The 17,247-nt window shown below is 33.8% G+C and overlaps 2 pseudogenes; both read right to left on the bottom strand.

Moving 5' to 3' along the window:
* Positions 1-328: 328 nt before the first annotated feature.
* Positions 329-3,014, bottom strand: LOC142627847 (receptor-like protein 9DC3; annotated as a pseudogene).
* A 10,370-nt stretch (positions 3,015-13,384) lies between these two features.
* Positions 13,385-15,664, bottom strand: LOC142627845 (receptor-like protein 33; annotated as a pseudogene).
* Between the last annotated feature and the right edge of the window lie 1,583 nt (positions 15,665-17,247).

The raw sequence follows: 17,247 nt of genomic DNA, 5'->3' as shown, positions 1-17,247 counted from the left end.
TGAATAGGCCTCCACTAAATAGATATATTGTAACATCTAGAGATATATAGTAGAATTATATTGTCAATTTTTTTATTAGTTGGGTTAAGAAGTTTTAAGTGTGTAGAAAATAAATAAACGGGAAAAGGGGATTGTTCACGTAATAAAGAGAAAAAATGAAATAGAAAATATAAAGAGGAAAAAAGGGAAGAGCAAGTAGTTAGTGCAATCATAAATATAATCCGTTAAACACAAGTTTTATTATATAGTAAGTTCGCTACATGATATAAGCATAACACCACTATAAAACTAAGTGTATATTTATATCTTCAAGATGCATGCTCAATTTCTATGTGCCTCTTCTCACCTTTTTTTGTACCCGTTGCCTCATTCCAAAGGTCTTCATCAACCAATCCCGCTTTCTTGTTGCCACAATGTTGCCAATTATCACTCCCACGGTTAGTCCAAATCCATACCCAATCAAAACTATTTTCCAACCAAATTCAAAGAGAGACCCAGAATAATCATGACTTTCTTCAGAAATTGTTGCTAAAGGTGGTGAAGAATCAGAATTCCAACATTTCTTTGATAATGGATTCCCACACAAACCTAAATTTCCCTCAAAAGAACTGTTTTCAAATGTGTCAAATTGTTTCCCTTGTGGTATAGAACCAGTGAGATTGTTATGAGAAACATTGAACCATTCGAGAAAAGTAAGTTGTGTTAACTGTTGTGGAATCTCTCCTGATAGCCTATTTTGAGAAAGGTCCAATGATTCTAGATTTGTAAGATTCTCAAGAGATGGTGGGATGTGTCCTGTGAGGATGTTATTGGAAATATTGAGCATATGAAGCCCACTTAAATCTCCAATGGATTCTGGAATCTCTCCAACAAACTTGTTGCTTGACATATCAATGGCTCTAAAGGATTGTTGGACCTTATGGTAGACTGTATCCAGGCCTTTGTTTGTTATTTTCATTGAATAATAGTAAAAGTAAAACATATTAAAACTCCCCACGCTGAAAGATTTGTCCACTTGAATATATGTCAAATTGTGTTCTTTGTCCAATTTCAAGGCATTCCAATTCCTAAAGGAATTTATGGGCAATTTTCCTATAAAATTATTGTAAGAGAGATCAAGGATTCTCAATCTAGGAAACCCATATTTAATTTCAGGACTCTAATATTTTACCATAGAATTTGTTTGACCGCAAGAGAAGAAGTTTTAGAGTTGGTAGATTTCCCAACCAAGAGGGAAAAATGTCATTGAATTGGTTATTACTAACATCAATGGCCTCTAACATCATACAACTGACCAATGATCTTGGTAACAATCCATGAAATTTGTTTCCTCTCAAACTAATCATCCTTAATTTACTTCCTTGGACCATATTGTGCAAGCATTGAGGAAGTGGACCACCAAAGTAGTTATCAGACACATCAAAAATATGAAGAGAAGTTATGTTGCAAATCGACACGGTACCACTTAGGTAATTATCAGAAACATCAAGAACATTCAAATTCTTTAGGTTAATGGTGCAGATTGGAAAATGGCCTTGGAACTCATTGCCCAAAAGAGCCAATTTTTCCAATTGAGTGAGGTTCATAAACCCAAAAGGAATTGTACCAGTTAATCGATTGAAACCCAAGCTAAGGATAATCAATTGGGTCAATTTTGCAAGCCCAAAAGAAATTGGACCGGTTAATTGATTGTTGCCTAGGGTAAGGAAAGTCAGTTGTGTTAGGTTTGCAAGCCCAAAAGGGATCGGACCAGTTAATAGATTGCTGAACAATTCAAGGGTACTCAGTTGTGTTAGATTTGCAAGCTCTGAAGGGATTGGACCAATTAATTGATTGTCACCCAAGCTAAGGATGGCCAATTGTCTCAAGTTTGCATGCCCGAAAGGTATTGGACCAATTAATTGATTGAATCCCAAGCTAATGACAGTCAATTTTGTCATGTTTGTAAGCCCAAAAGGGATTGAACCAGTCAATCTATTACCGTACAGGTCTAGAAAAGCAAGTTGGATGAGATTTCCAATTGAAGATGGGATGTTACCCACCAAAAAATTATTTGAAATCCTAAGGTAAATGAGACTTGTGAGGTTACCTATTGAAGAAGGAATGGATCCTGAGAAGTTGCAACCCCAAATACTCAAACCAATCAGGGAGCCGAAGTTTCCCACAGAAATGGGTAGCTCACCTGTGAAACCGGTGCCTGAAAGGTCAATTTCCTCCAGACGACTACTCAAATATTGAAAGTTAGGCCAAGAACCAGTGAGATCTTGGTTGTACTTCACGTCAAGAACTCGCAAATTTGGTAGCTTAAAGATTCCTATTGGAAATTTCCCATGCATTCCACAGTCATGGAGATAAAGAGACCTTAAACTAGACAAGTTGGCAAAGATATTAGGCACTGTGGAGAATATGTTCACCCCACTCAAATCAAGATATTCTATGCGGGTTAAGTTTCCAACTAGGCTTGTTAGGCTCAACTGTTTGAATTGCAAGAAGAATTTGTCCGAAGACAAATCAAAGTTGCAACACAGATCCAGGGATGACAACTGGGATAGCTTTGAAACTTCGAATGGGATTTGACCAGAAAACATAGTAGAAGAGAGATTGAGATATGTGAGTGTTGAAAGATTGCCTAGCTGGGATGGGATTTGAGAGTAGTTAAAGTGATTGTCTGCAAGGTTGAGACTTTGTAAGTGAACTAGACGGAAGAGAGTGCTGTTGGAGTTGATTGAACCATATAGGCAACTGCTACTGAGGTCAAGGCCAATCACATGACCTGTGTCCTCATCACAGTCAACACCATCCCATGAGCAACAATCACTGTTTTCGCCTTCTAGTCTCCAAGATCTGATCCTAGGATATGCAACAGGATTAGAGGAAGCAGAGTTATTTATGATAAAGCTTTCCTTGAATTGCAACAAGGCTGAACTGTCATCATCATGGCATAGTGGCTGTTTGGAAGGAGACGAACGTATAAGATGAAAAAGAGGGAGTATGTAAAGCAAGCGCGTCAACATGATGATGTCCTAATTGTGTTTAGCACTCTTTTTCTGTTTGTTTAATATGTTCGTTGGGGAATGCAAGTATTTATAGACAGAGCATCATAAAATTTAGGGTGGACGTCTTTATCAACTACTTAAAAGCGCAAGCGTGAAAAGAAGCGCAAGCGTGGAAAAAGAGTGAAATGAAGAACTTATGAGAGGCATAATGGACGTCTTTAACCATGATGAACACAACAACCATGACGCTTGAGTGTCTCACGACCAAGTAAATAACTTAGCAAACGCAAATACTCAATATAAAAATTGTAATTTTAACAAAATATAGTTTTGTGATGAAATGTGAAAATATAGTTTTGTCATTTTGACTTTTGACCATATGAAAGAACGCTTTTAAAGAGGATATAAATATACTCTCCATGTGGTTGCAAATCCAAATCCAGTGCAACCCGCATCAGCTCTTTTAAAAGATTTTGTCTATTTTACAAAAAAAAAAAAATTACTTTTTCTATTTTATACCATCATTTTTACAAAACACTCACATCAGTTCATCTATTATACGTTATATTTTATATAAATAATATTTTTATAAGTTGAAGAGAGAGAGAGAGTAAGTGGAAGAGAGAATGTGAGGGGAGAGAAATAATACTAAAAAAATATATAGAAGAGCTACAGTAATCGTGCATATATGCAAGGTTACTGTAACACTTGTGCATTTATGCACAATTTTACACCCACTGATGTTGGTGTTTTTTTTGTCAAAATGTGTAAAATAAACTACTTTTTGTATTTTACAAGACTTTGCAAGAGCGGATGTGGTTGCTCTTTGTCAAGTCGTCTCCAGTTGTGGAAATTTGGAGGTGTTGTGATGTGGTTAGATTTAGTTGTATTTAATTAGTGGATATGGAAACTTAGTTATTTGTTTTCTGAACTCTCTAAACTATCCATAATTTTTACCTAAAACTATTTCAAACGATTGATTAAACAACTAATGTGGCGTTTGGTATGGGAGAATGTTTTAAGATTCCTAGAAATGTTTAAAGATTCCTATGTTTGGTTGCAAATTACGCTTGGGAATCAGATGCCAGGGGAATGTGGATTCCCCTCTTAAACCCCTCTCAGTGGGAATGTGGATTCCCTTTAAAACAGGTAGGAATCCAGATTCCCAAGCTTAAAAGAAATTATAATTTTTATAAATTGACAATTTTAACTCTTTTTCCTTATCATTTAAGCGATTAAGATAAACTATAAACAAATTATCAATATCTTCTCTTTTGTCTTTATCTTTTCCCGTCAAAACAATATAAGGATAAACAACCCTGTTAATATATTTTTTAACAAGGTTCTATTTAGATTTTACGTGTGAAAAAAAAAGTTTGAAGGAGACTCTCCATTATTGCCAGGTATTCAGTTTTACTTTTTTTTTTTTTTTGAGAAATCACATTTAGTGTTGTGTGTATTGTTCAACAAAACTTTAATGAATTTATTTTCATGAGAATTTGTTAATGTTTCTATCCGTATCTCAGATCTTAGTTTTGTTTAGTTTCTAGAAATATAGATCTAATTAGTAGCTTCATGTAGTCTTTTTTTTTTTTTTTTGGATTTATAGCTTTGTTTTTAGATTCATATGTTACAATACATGTCAATAATTTGTATCCTCTCTAGTGCTTTTGATTTTTATTTTACAATGATACAAAATGCATAAATTTTTAACAACCCATGAATAAAATTGCATTCATATACTATTCACCAAAATGGTTTTTAAAATGGTACTATTCAGCAAATTTTGGCCAACAACGTGCTTCTAGATGATACACGGTCCTTTTTTTTTTTTTTTTTTTTTGAGTGAAGAGATGGAACATGATACACGGTCTTAAATTCTAACTTCTCCTCCACTTTTCCAAAAAAAAAAAGAGTCTAACTTCTCCACCTCATCACCTTCCCTGAACCTCGCGTCTTTTGCACCTATTCTATCACGTAGCACCTGTGACTCTCTTTCTTCTAGGTCTGCCACGCTGGTATATGACTCTACGTGTGCAACTAATCTAAGACAAAATAATTCTCTGCCGCTATAATATTAGTAGCTGTTTTATGATGCTTGTAATTTCGTTTGTAATTAATTGTTCAGCTGTTGATTCATTGGTTTGATATTATTGTGAGAATATATAATGGAGGAAACTCATTTTACTCTTTTTGCACTGGTCATTTACGGGCAATAGCTAGTCTAAGATTAAAAACAAGAGATTTTTTTAGCTAATAAGAATTTATTAGTAAATATCCCAAGTAGTTTTCTTCCATTATATTAGTTACATAACTATATGTCACACTGGTAGCTAGTTTAGTAGCAGTTGTTTTCATAATTTGTAATTTTCTTAAATGTCAAGTTTTTATTTCTTGTGTATGATTGCAGTGATGGCTTGACCACCAAGGAATCATAAAAAGAAAATTTTAGTTGTGTTGCTACATCAATTAGATTTACTACGTCAAATGTGGATGATGTTAGTGCACATGTGTGCAATAGTGATTCTTTCTAGGAATAGGAGAGTTGGAAGAATTGGAGGTTGGGGTGACCAAATATTAGAGAGAGCAAATGTGAGAGTTGTGAATATGAATCAAATGGTTTGGATGGATGATACAACATCCATAAACAATGTACGAATGGATAGGAGAGCATTTAGAAAACTTTGTGACATGCTCCACATACATGGGGGTTTGAGGCCATCTAAGAATATGGAAATGGATGAGATGGTAGCGTGTTTTTTACATGTACTTGCACATCATGCAAAAAATAGAGTTATAGCACGGCAATTAGCTCGGTCGGGTGAGAGTATAAGTAGAAACTTCAATGTTGTATTGCATGCTGTCCTTCGTCTTCATAGCATCCTTTTTAAGAAACCGGAGCCTATACTTGAGAACCGTACTCGATGAAAGATGGAAATGGTTTAAGGTACATTACTATTTAGATTAGAGTGTTTCTATGTATTTCTTATTATTGATTTAAATTTAATGAATAAGTCCTATAATAGAATTGTCTAGGTGCACTAGATGGAACCTATATTCCAAATAATGTGTCAATTGAAGATGTGCCTAGATATCGAACCAAAGAAAATGAAATAGCCACCAATGTGCCGGGAGTGTGTTCGCAAAGATATGCAATTTATCTATCTATTGCCTGGTTGGGAGGGTTCATGAGATTCTAGAGTTTTGAGGGATGCAATTTCTAGGAGAAATGGATTGAAAGTCCCTCAAGGTAAATAAATACTTATTAATCAATTTTTTTTGGACACGTCTATTTAAATTCTTATAGATTAAAAATGGTGTTAGGTTACTACTACTTGTGTGATGCCGGTTACACCAATGGTGAGGGATTTCTTGCACCTTATAGAGCACAAAGATATCACCGAATGATTGGAGGCAGTGGCCACCAACCTACTTCTCCTAAAGAGTTTTTTAATATGAAACACTCTTCTCGCTAGGAATATCATTGAGAGAGCCTTGGCCCTACTAAAAGGAAGATGGGCAATACTTAGGAGTAGATCATTTTATCCAATCAAGACCCAATGTTGGATCATTTTAGCTTGTGCACTACTCCACAACTATATAAGAAGAGAGATGTCACTTGACCCCGAAGAGAACTCTCCCTTGTCCGACAACTTAGGTGCTCAAGAGTTGGATGGTGAGCATATAAGGTATGTGGAGACATCTGATGCATGGAGTGATTGGAGAGATAAGTTGGTCAAGAAATGTATGAACAATGGAGGGCCTCTAGGCATTGAATTGGAGATGATGTTTACTTGGTATTTTTCATTCTATTATATAGTTAGGTGCTCCTCAATTTGACATTACAGCTTACGTAGTTTGTAATTTTCTCATTTACAATTTATGTTCAATTTGGAATATGGTTTTTGTTATTTATTTAAAAATTCCAAGAATTTGTTTTATAATATAATTTCAGTTGGTGGTATTTTTTTGTCATGTTTTTTGTTCCTTTGGCATACGCTTTGTTGACCTTAATTACCATCATGAATGCAAAGATTTCTTACATTTTTATTTGGATAATTATGTATAATGTTCAACTTTTGCATAGACAAGGAAAATACATATAGTGAACCCGTCAATGAAGGAAAGAGAGGAACTAAATTCCAATGGACAACTGAAGAAGATGATAAGTTGGTTGAGTGTTTATTGGAACCGCCGGTGATGTTAAATGGAAAGCAAAAAATGGTTTTAAGGCCGGTTTTACAAATAAATTAGAGGAATTGCCGGAGAAAACTGCCAGGATGTGGTATAAAGGCAAGTCCACATATAGAATCTAGATACAAAGCTTTAAGAAAACAATATTGGGCAATAGCTGACATGCTTGGTCCAAATGCCAGTGGTTTTGGTTGGAACGATAATGAGAAAATGGTTGTGGTTGAGAAACAAATTTTTGAAGATTGGGTCAAGGTAATTTTTTTTTTTGTCATTCATGTTTTAAAGACCAATTTTTATTTTATTATTGAATTTTTATATTTTTGTTTCCTATCAGGGTCATCCAGATGCTAAGGGATTGCAGAATAAGCGCTTCCCTCATTTTGATGACTTAGCACTTGTGTTTGGTAAAGATAGGGCCAGTGGGGATAGAGCTCAACATGCTATAGATGCAACAGAGGAGCTAGCTAGAGGTCAAGAAAACCAATCTCCTACAAATGAAGCTGAGATTAAAAAAATGCTGGTATAGGAGAGATCAATGGAAATGATTCTGGTTCCCAAACACAAATACCCAATCAAGGTTCTAGCTCAAAGAATCTAAATAAGAAGAAGCCAAGATCCAATGATGAACTAATTGAGACCTTAATGGAGACAATGAAAGACTTTGGGAAGAAGTATGAAGAAACTAATGGGCATATGGCCACCATTGCATCTTGCTTCAAGATTGAGTCAGAGGAAGCTGAGAGAAGAATGAAAGTATTCAATGAGCCATTGAAAATCGAAGGACTTTCTATATCAGAAAGAATCAAAGCTGGAGAATTGCTAACAGCTGATACACGTAAATGTGATTTTTTTTACTCATTGCCTGGGGATGTTAGGTATGACTAAGTTATTCAAGTGCTCACAGATGCAGGGGTGAATACATTATATATGTAATAGGCATTTTTTTTCATTGTTGATGAACTACTTTTACTTTATTGCTACTTCTATGGTCTTATAGACCTAAACATTGTTAGGTTGTTTTGTTATGGATTAAGCTTTTAAATATTATTATTAAGAATAAAGCATTTGAGGATTTAAATAGTTATTTTTGTATTGTTCTTGTCATTTTAAAGGAAGATTTTTTTTAAAGGACTTGGCATTTGAGTTAGCTTTGGAAAATTTGTATTTGAGGTCTAAATATTCACAAGTGTCATACGTAGCACAGCTGGAAAATAATGTCAAGATTAATTTATAACAATATATAAATTAAAGTATAATATGATGAAGTTTCTAAGGTTTGATATGAACATCTTTATCATTTTCTTTGTCCTTCAATGGAGGCTGGAAAAAAAAAAGACAAAATTGAAAATGAAGCTATTGTATGGCTTATATCAATGCTTTGCGACTTGTCTTAGGAAGTGAAGATAGTGACTTTGAAAAAAATGAGCAAACAAAGGATAGAAGGGCACAAAAAAAGGCGAGGCTCCTAAACTAAGAGAGTCCAGCCTCATTCTGAACAACATTTACAAAAGAAGGACCATCTTGCTAAGTTATGGCAGCCAAATTTCCAGCTCTAGGCATTGAAATTCCAGCTAGATTGCTCCGAAAGGTCCGAAGGGCATCCTTTGCAAAAGTGACAAGCCGCCACTGTGAGACAGGCTTTGACTTACTCAAAGCTTCAATGCAGGCCTTAGAATTCCCTTCAAACACCATCTGATCTACATTCAATTGTCTAGCCAACCTAACCGCCCAAAGGATTGCTTTTGCTTTTGCTTTAGCTTGGACATGGATGTTGGTTTTTTTTTTTTTTTTTTTCTTATTTCATAAAAAAAAGTTTTGAAATCTATGCTCTTAGTTAACTATTAATTTTTCCCAATTTTGTAAGGAAAAAACTTAATGGAAAAGAAAATTTTAAATTTCTAGAAACTTGTTAGGAATTTTTTTTTTTAAATTGATTTTTTCTGCCATTTTTTTTATACATTTCATAAAAGTAGTGTCAAAATAATTCATTAACAAAGAGGTACCATTAATTAGTTCAAATTAGGTGACACCCTTGTTTACCTGTTGATTGAGTAAATTACAATATCATTGATTAAAAACGTCAATTTCATATTAATTCTAAAATATTTTTTTTATCTATCTATTTAGAGGAAGATATTTTTAATAGTTTATATATATTTTTCATTATTTATTTAAAGGAAGTTTTTTTTAAAGGACTTAGTAGTTCACATTCAAATCTAAGGACAAAATGGGAAAAATAAATAATTCATTTAAGATTCCTGGGAATACACCAAACATTATCATCTCACATTCCTAGAAATCTCCAAATGAAACCAAACATAGGAATAAATACATTCCTAGGAATCACATTCCTAGGAATCTGGATGCCAGAAGTAATGTGGATTCCCCCGTACCAAACGCCACATAAGGATATATAAAAGTCATTTAGAAAATTGCGTATAAAATTAAAATACAAAACTTGCCTTATTTTTCTAAATTTAAATTACTCACAGCTTCTACCTATATACAAACTTCCCACCACACAAATGCATATGCGCTAGTACAATTTCATTGCACAAAAAAATGGCTAATAAAAGTAAAAGCTTTCAAACATTTTCTTCTTTCTAATTTTATCTATAAAGTTAGATATATGATAGGTGTTTGATATAACGTCGTTACACTAAATTAACTCATTTGGTACAAAAATTTTAAAAATTAGATGAGACTTGTAGGGCAAAATTAAACTTTAATTAAAATACAATTTGAAATTAAACTTTGGTTTTAAATATATATTTACGATTCCTATTTTCATGGTAATTTCAATTCAAGCTTTAACTGCTCTTAACTTCTTATCCTTATGCCTTTTTTTATTATTATTTAAAATTGCTTAGGATTCTCTCTTTTTTTTTTCTTTTTTTTTTATAAACAAAAAGAATTCTCTCTTACTCAGACTACCTGTACTTCCCAAGTTTCACGTTTCCATGTTCCTTTCTAGTTTTTCACTTTCATCACCATCTTCAGTCTCATTAGTATGCTCTAGGCTTTTTATTTTTATTTTTTTTGTTTATTTTTATAATTTTATAATTTTATAATTTTTGTTCAATAATATTATGCATTTGCAAACTATTGATATAACGAAGAATGCCATGAAGTTAGCTCACAAAATAAACACCAAAATAACAAATCATATGTTTGTGTGTGGATGTTGATTTTTTGAAATTAGCATCATGACACTTATGACTATATCAGTAATTAATATTATAGGAGATAATGGACGGATTTGTTCTCAGTAAACCGACATTAACATATATGCTACTCTTTCTTCATACAATCCTTTTACATCCCACTAGCTTCCAGTGTGGATCAGACAAAGTCTCTTTTACATCCCACTAGCTTCCAGTGTAATAAAAAAAGTTACAGTGACTATTCTAGCAAAAGTTGAACAAGTGGAACAACAAAAGATTCAATAAACTCGTTTTGGTAGAATTATTAGTTTAGTAATGGGAATGTAGTTAACGTAGTGAGGTACGGATTCTTTTATTAGGAATTTTTCTTTTTTAGTAACGTGAATATAGTTAACTTTTTCTTCTTTTTAATTTTACCTATAAAGTTAGATATATCATATATGATAGATATTTGATACAATATCGTTAGACTGAATTAACTTACTTGGTATAAAAATTTTAAAAAAAAATTAAGGGGAAAACTTTACTATCTTAAACTATATACTATATTACACTTTGCACCATAAATTATTCGAATGCACGTTTTGCATTATAAACTATGACCATTGTTATACTTTACATCCCAATGTTAATTTTACTAATAAGTTAGGAAAAAATTTATAGCACATAACTTACACATAATTTTTGATTAGGTGGGTCGGTGACACACTTATTAATGACCAAAACACCATTTTCACAAACAATTAATAACATTTCCCTCCCCTATTTTTCTCTCTTAGGTCACTCAAAATGGAAAAAATATTTCTTGGTTTCTTCTTTTTCTTCCTCTACGATATTTCTCTTCTTGGTACTCACTCACCCACTTCTTGCCGGCACATCAGTTTCCAGGGCCCAAACCGGCATCGTGGGTAAGGAGCTGTGGTGCATAGTGAAGAACAACGCGGAAGACATAGCCTTGCAGACAGCGCTGGACTAGGCCTGTGAGCCCAGCACTGGTAACTACAGCCCAATATTGATACAACGCAAACGACATAGTGGTTACGATGCTGTATGCGTTCAATGAATATCGACTCATCAATTCCTATAAATTTTTTTTTGTTGGTCCTAAAACTTATAATATAAAATAGCATATGTCTGAATCAATTTTAATGAAGGCTGTTTTAACAACTCATCAAAGCAACCATGTTCTAAAAAAAAAAAAATCGTTATTGCATAAAACAATCTCAAATTTTGTACTACTTCTCATGGAGGCCAATTTAACAAACTATTTCTTTAAAATAGCACAAAAAATGATTGAATAATGGTTCTTTGTTGGTTGAATTAATATTCCAGCAGTATAACAAGGATAAAAAAAGAAGAAGTTAAAAACCTTCGGCAGATTAGGTCCAACAAATAGAGAATGAACCTAAAATTTTCTATCGTAGAGGAGAATATATAGAGGAAGAACAGGAATGATAAAGGCAGCTGCAAATCTGATTTAATTTATTTATAAGTGAAAAGAGTGTTTTGGTCTTTAATCAATCTGCCACTTAAGCAAAAATCATATGCAAGTCATGTGCTATTAATTTTTATCTAACTTAACAGTAAAATTAACATTGAGGTACTACTGCACACCCTTGGTGCGATGGTCACTCTACAAGTATAAGTACTTGTGGGGTGTGGGGGGTAAGGGCTGGGATTCAAGTCTTCAGAAGGGAGCTTCACATACATATACACTTAGATTAGGCTAGAGTAGAATTCTATCTTGTATAAAAAAAAATAATAATAATAATAAAAAACATTGAGATGCAAAGTATAATAATGGTCATAGTTTAGGACGCAAAACATGCATTCAAATAGTTTAGGGCACGTATTCAAGTAGTTTATGATGCAAAATGTAATCTAGTGTATAATTTAAGGTGTTAAAGTTTAATTTCCTAAAAAATTAGATGGACTCGTAGGGCAAAATTAAATTTTAATTAAAATACAATTTGAAAATAAATTTGGTTTTTAAATATATATTTACGATCCCTTTTTTCATGGTGATTTCAATTCAAGCTTTAACTGCTCTTAACTTCTTATCCCTATGCCTTTTTTTTTTTTTTTAAATTCTTAGGATTCTCTCTTGTGAATAAATTTCCACTAGTCTTCCATTTCAATATATGTCTTAGGGTAAAAATTCTTTTGCACAGGTTTTTACCAACTTTTTTATTTTTATTTTTAAAGCTTATTAAAATACGTTGCGTGAAAGAAACACAGCCCCAAGTCTTAGTAAAAGTTAAAGAACGCAACCAGATACTTTAAGCAATTAATATTATAGAAGATAATGGACGGATTTGCTCTCAGTAAACCGACATTAACATATATGCCACTCTTTCTTCATACAATCCTTTTGGTCAAATTGTGCATCAGACAAAGTCTCTTTTACATCCCACTAGCTTCCAATGTTTATTAATTTAATGAAAAAGCTACTGTGACTATTCTAGCAAAAGTTGAACAAGTGGAGCAATTCAAAAGATTAATGATCGGTTAAAATTAAGGGAGAGAGAGGGTGTAGAGTAAAGTAAAATTAGTTTAAAATTAGTCTATTTTCAACTAACTCTACTCTACTCTTCTTTCCTACCCCTCAATCTAAACAGCCCCCTAAATAAACTCGTTTGAGTAGAATTAGATTAGTAATGTGAATATAGTTAACATATATAGTGTGGTACAGATTCTTTTATTAGGAATAAGAAGTCTCAAATGTGTGTGTCTATATATATATATATATATAGATAAATAGATAGATAGATAGATAAAAGAAGGAATGCATTTGGCAGTTGGCACAATCATAATTTATATAACATAAAGTTGATTATATAGTAAATGCATTGAGTTGATATAGTTTAATACTAATACTTCCCAACCCAAAATACATAAAGAAAAATACGAAAACGAACAAATTAAAACAGAAGAAAAAGAAAAAGGTGAAGGTGCTTCTCAGTTTCTATATGTTCCCTTCTCAAGTTCCGTTGTACTAGTTGTGCTTTGCGTCATTTCAAAGGCTTTTCATCAACCAATCATCTTTTCATCTTTTCTTGTTGTGGCAATGTTGCCAATTATTCCTCCAACAATGAATCCAAATCCATACCCAACCAAAAGTATTTTCCAACCAAATTCAAAGAGAAACGTAGGTGAGTCTAGAGTTCGTTTGAAAACTGCAGGTGAAGAATCAAAATCCCAACATTTCTTTGATAATGTTTTTCCACACAAGCCTAAGTTTCCTTCAAAAGAAATGGTTTCAAATGTGTTGAATTGCTTCCCTTTTGATATAGAGCCAGTGAGATAGTTATGAGAAACATTGAACCATTCGTGGAAGGTACATTGTGTTAGATGTGGTGGAATCTTTCCTGAGAGCCTATTTTGAGAAAGGTCTAATGATTCTAATTGTATAAGATTCTCTAAAGATAAAGGGATGTGTCCAATGAGAATGTTATTGGAAAAATTGAGCATACTAAGGTACTTTAAATCACCTATAGATTATGGAATCTCTCCAACAAACCTATTGCTTGACATATCGATGGTTCTAGAAAAGGCTTGGACCTTGTTGTATACCATATCTAGGCCTTTATTTGTTATTTTCATTGAATAATCATAATAGTAATACAAATGGTGTGTCGCCACATTGAAATATTCTTTTTGTTGAATAAATGCCAAGTGGTGATCATTGTCCAATTTTGATGCATTCCAGTTTCTAAAGCAATTTAATGGAAAACTTCTAGTAAAAATATTGTAATAGAGATCAAGGATTCACAAGTTTGGGAACTCATAATTGGTTTCAGGACTCTCTAATATTTTACTGTAGAATTGGTTTGACAACAAGATAAGAAGGTTTGAATATGGAAGACTTTCCAACCAAGACAGAAAAGTGTCACTAAATTGGTTATTACTAACATCAAAGGCCTCTAGCATCGTACAATTGGCCAATGATCTTGGTAATAAGTGTTGGAATTTGTTTCCTCTCAAACTAATCATCCTCAATTTGCTTCCATAGAACATATTGTGCAAGTATTTAGGAAGTGAACCATTAAAGTTGTTATTTGACACATCAAGGATATGAAGAAAAGTCATGTTGCAAATCCATTCAATACCATTAAGGTAATTATCAAAAATATCAAGAAAGTTAAGATTCCTTAGGTTGAAGATAAAGATTGGAAACTTGCCTTGAACATACTTCCTTTTTCTGCAATCAGCTAGACTTGAACCTTGAAACAACCACTTTAACCACTTTAAGTATTGCTTAAAAATCTAGTCTAGACATGTTTTGTTCTCGGTTTGCCAACACAATACAAATGTGATTCTAAATATTTAAATCTAAATCTTTAAAACCTAACAATTTCCAATTGAAGATGGAATGTAACCCACTAAAATGTTATTTGAAAGGTCAAGTTACATGAGATTTGTCAGGTTACCGATTGAAGATGGAATAGACCCTGACAAGCTGCAACTTGGCATTTCCTGAGCAATCAAGGAGCTGAGGTTTCCCATTGAAGCGGGCAGCTCACTAGAGAAATTGATGCGTGCAAGGCTCATTTGCTCCAGGGGGCTGCTCCAATATTGAAAGTCAGGCCAAGAACCATTGAGATCTTTGTTGTGATTTACATCAAGAATCCATAAATTTGGTAGCATAAAAATGCTTATTGGAAATTCCCCATACATTCCACAGTCAACGAGATAGAGGGTCCTTAAATTAGACATATTTATTAGTTGATTGGGAATCAGGGGGTGCTCAGATATCACAGATGAAGACATTAGGCACGGTGGAGGATATGTTCACTCTACTCAGATCAAGATCTTCTAGAAGGGTTAGATTTCCAACTAGGCTCGTTAGGCTCAACCTTCCCAATTGCAACAGGCTTTTCTTTGAAACATGGTTCCAACCCAGACCCAGAGATGACAATTGGGACAACTTTGAAACTTCTAATGGGATTTGACCAGAAAACATAGAATGAGCTAGATTGAGATGTGTCAGTCTCGAAAGATTGCCTACCTGGGATGGGGTTTGAGAGTAGTTGAAGTAATTGTCAGCAAGGTTAAGCTTTTGTAAGTGAACAAGATGAAAAAGAGTGCTGTTAGAGTTGATTGAACCATAGAGACAACTGTTATTGAGGTCAAGGCCAATCACATGGCCTGTGTCTCCATCGCAATCAACACCATCCCATGAGCAACAATCAATACTATTTTCTCCTTCTGGTGTACGTCCAAGATCTGACCCTATCACATGCCATAGGAAAACAGGAAGCCGACTCTTCTATGTTAAAGCTTTGCTTGAATTGCAACATGGCTGACCTCTCATCATCATGGCATAGTGGATGCACGGAAGGAGAGGAACGTATAAGATAAAACAAAGGGAGTATGTAAAGCAAGCGCATCAACATGGATTAACAAAATGAAAACCCCATGATGATGATGATGATGATGTCCTATACTCCTAATTATATATATATATATATATATAGCACTCTTTGCTGCGTAGTTGAATACAAATTGGACTGCAAGTATATTACTCCGTGTAGACACAGCATATATGAAGTGCTAATCGAGTTGTCGTAAACATTCCGTCTTGTATCAAAAGCGAACTTCAATCGGCAACCTTAATGCACGTCTTTATTTTTGACGTGCACAACAATATTGACACTGGACCACCGCCCATCTAGGCGAGTTGGTACTCGGGTTCAGTAGTGACTTGTTGCTTAGGGGTTCAATCCCCCGCACTTACCGAGCAAAAAAAAAAAAAATTGACACTAGGGTGGTGTCACATCATCAAATAAATAAGTCCGCAAAATTTGAACATCAAATTGGTGAGTTTATAACATATATAACTTCTAGCTATCAGTATTTTAGGTAATTTTCAAATAATTTTGGAATTATATAATCCAAAATAATTAGCGAGAGTCATATATCAAGGGAAAACTCTGTGTTAGTTTAGTATCACGTTGTTGTCTAATAGCTTATTTGTTAAATATGAAATAAAAAATATAATTTTTTGTAACTTTTATGCTAAAGGTGAAACAGAAATAAAAAGGTTAGCTTCTTTTTTTTCTTTTTCTTTTTTTGTATAAATAAAATAGTTTTGCATTCTACTAATATGTCTATTTGGTTTCGAAAGTATCATTTCCATTTCCCTTGTCTTGTTGGTCATGCTAGTTGTATTTTTTGAATATTTGATCAATTCTTTGATTTCAATTAAGCGTTTATGTCTTGAAAATGTAAGCTGTCATCATTACTCATGCTTAATTTGAGAGTTGCTCCAAGTTGTCTTGAAAATATGTTTTAACTAGTCACTAACTCGTGCGATGCACAAAAATAGTTATTGGATAAGTTTCAAGAAAAAAAAAAAAGCAATGTTGTTTTATATATTAGTTTTTTGTGGGAATGAATAAGAGATATAATGCTGTGTTTCTAATTTAGTTTGTGTTATATATATAAATATATACAAGATAGGTTGTAGTATATATATCAATAGGTGTTTATTGAATAAAAATGTATTTATTGACCGAAAATGTGCATGTTGAATGAAAATATGTCTGTTGAAAGGGGAGCCGGCGACCGAAGCCCCGGTGAACGGCGGCCGTAACTATAACGGTCCTAAGGTAGCGAAATTCCTTGTCGGGTAAGTTCCGACCCGCACGAAAGGCGTAACGATCTGGGCACTGTCTCGGAGAGAGACTCGGTGAAATAGACATGTCTGTGAAGATGCGGACTACCTGCACCTGGACAGAAAGACCCTATGAAGCTTCACTGTTCCCTGGGATTGGCTTTGGGCCTTTCCTGCGCAGCTTAGGTGGAGGGCGAAGAAGGCCCCCTTTGAAATGTCATAATCTTTTGGATATAAATAGTTAGTAACTTCTTCTTAACTTCTTCTCTTTCATTTT

This window comes from Castanea sativa, chromosome 3 (genome assembly GCF_040712315.1).
Source record: "Castanea sativa cultivar Marrone di Chiusa Pesio chromosome 3, ASM4071231v1".
In the NCBI taxonomy this organism is placed as follows: Eukaryota; Viridiplantae; Streptophyta; class Magnoliopsida; order Fagales; family Fagaceae; genus Castanea; species Castanea sativa.
The sequence above is the reverse complement of the archived record's forward strand: the minus strand, read 5'-3'. Positions and strand labels throughout refer to the sequence as shown.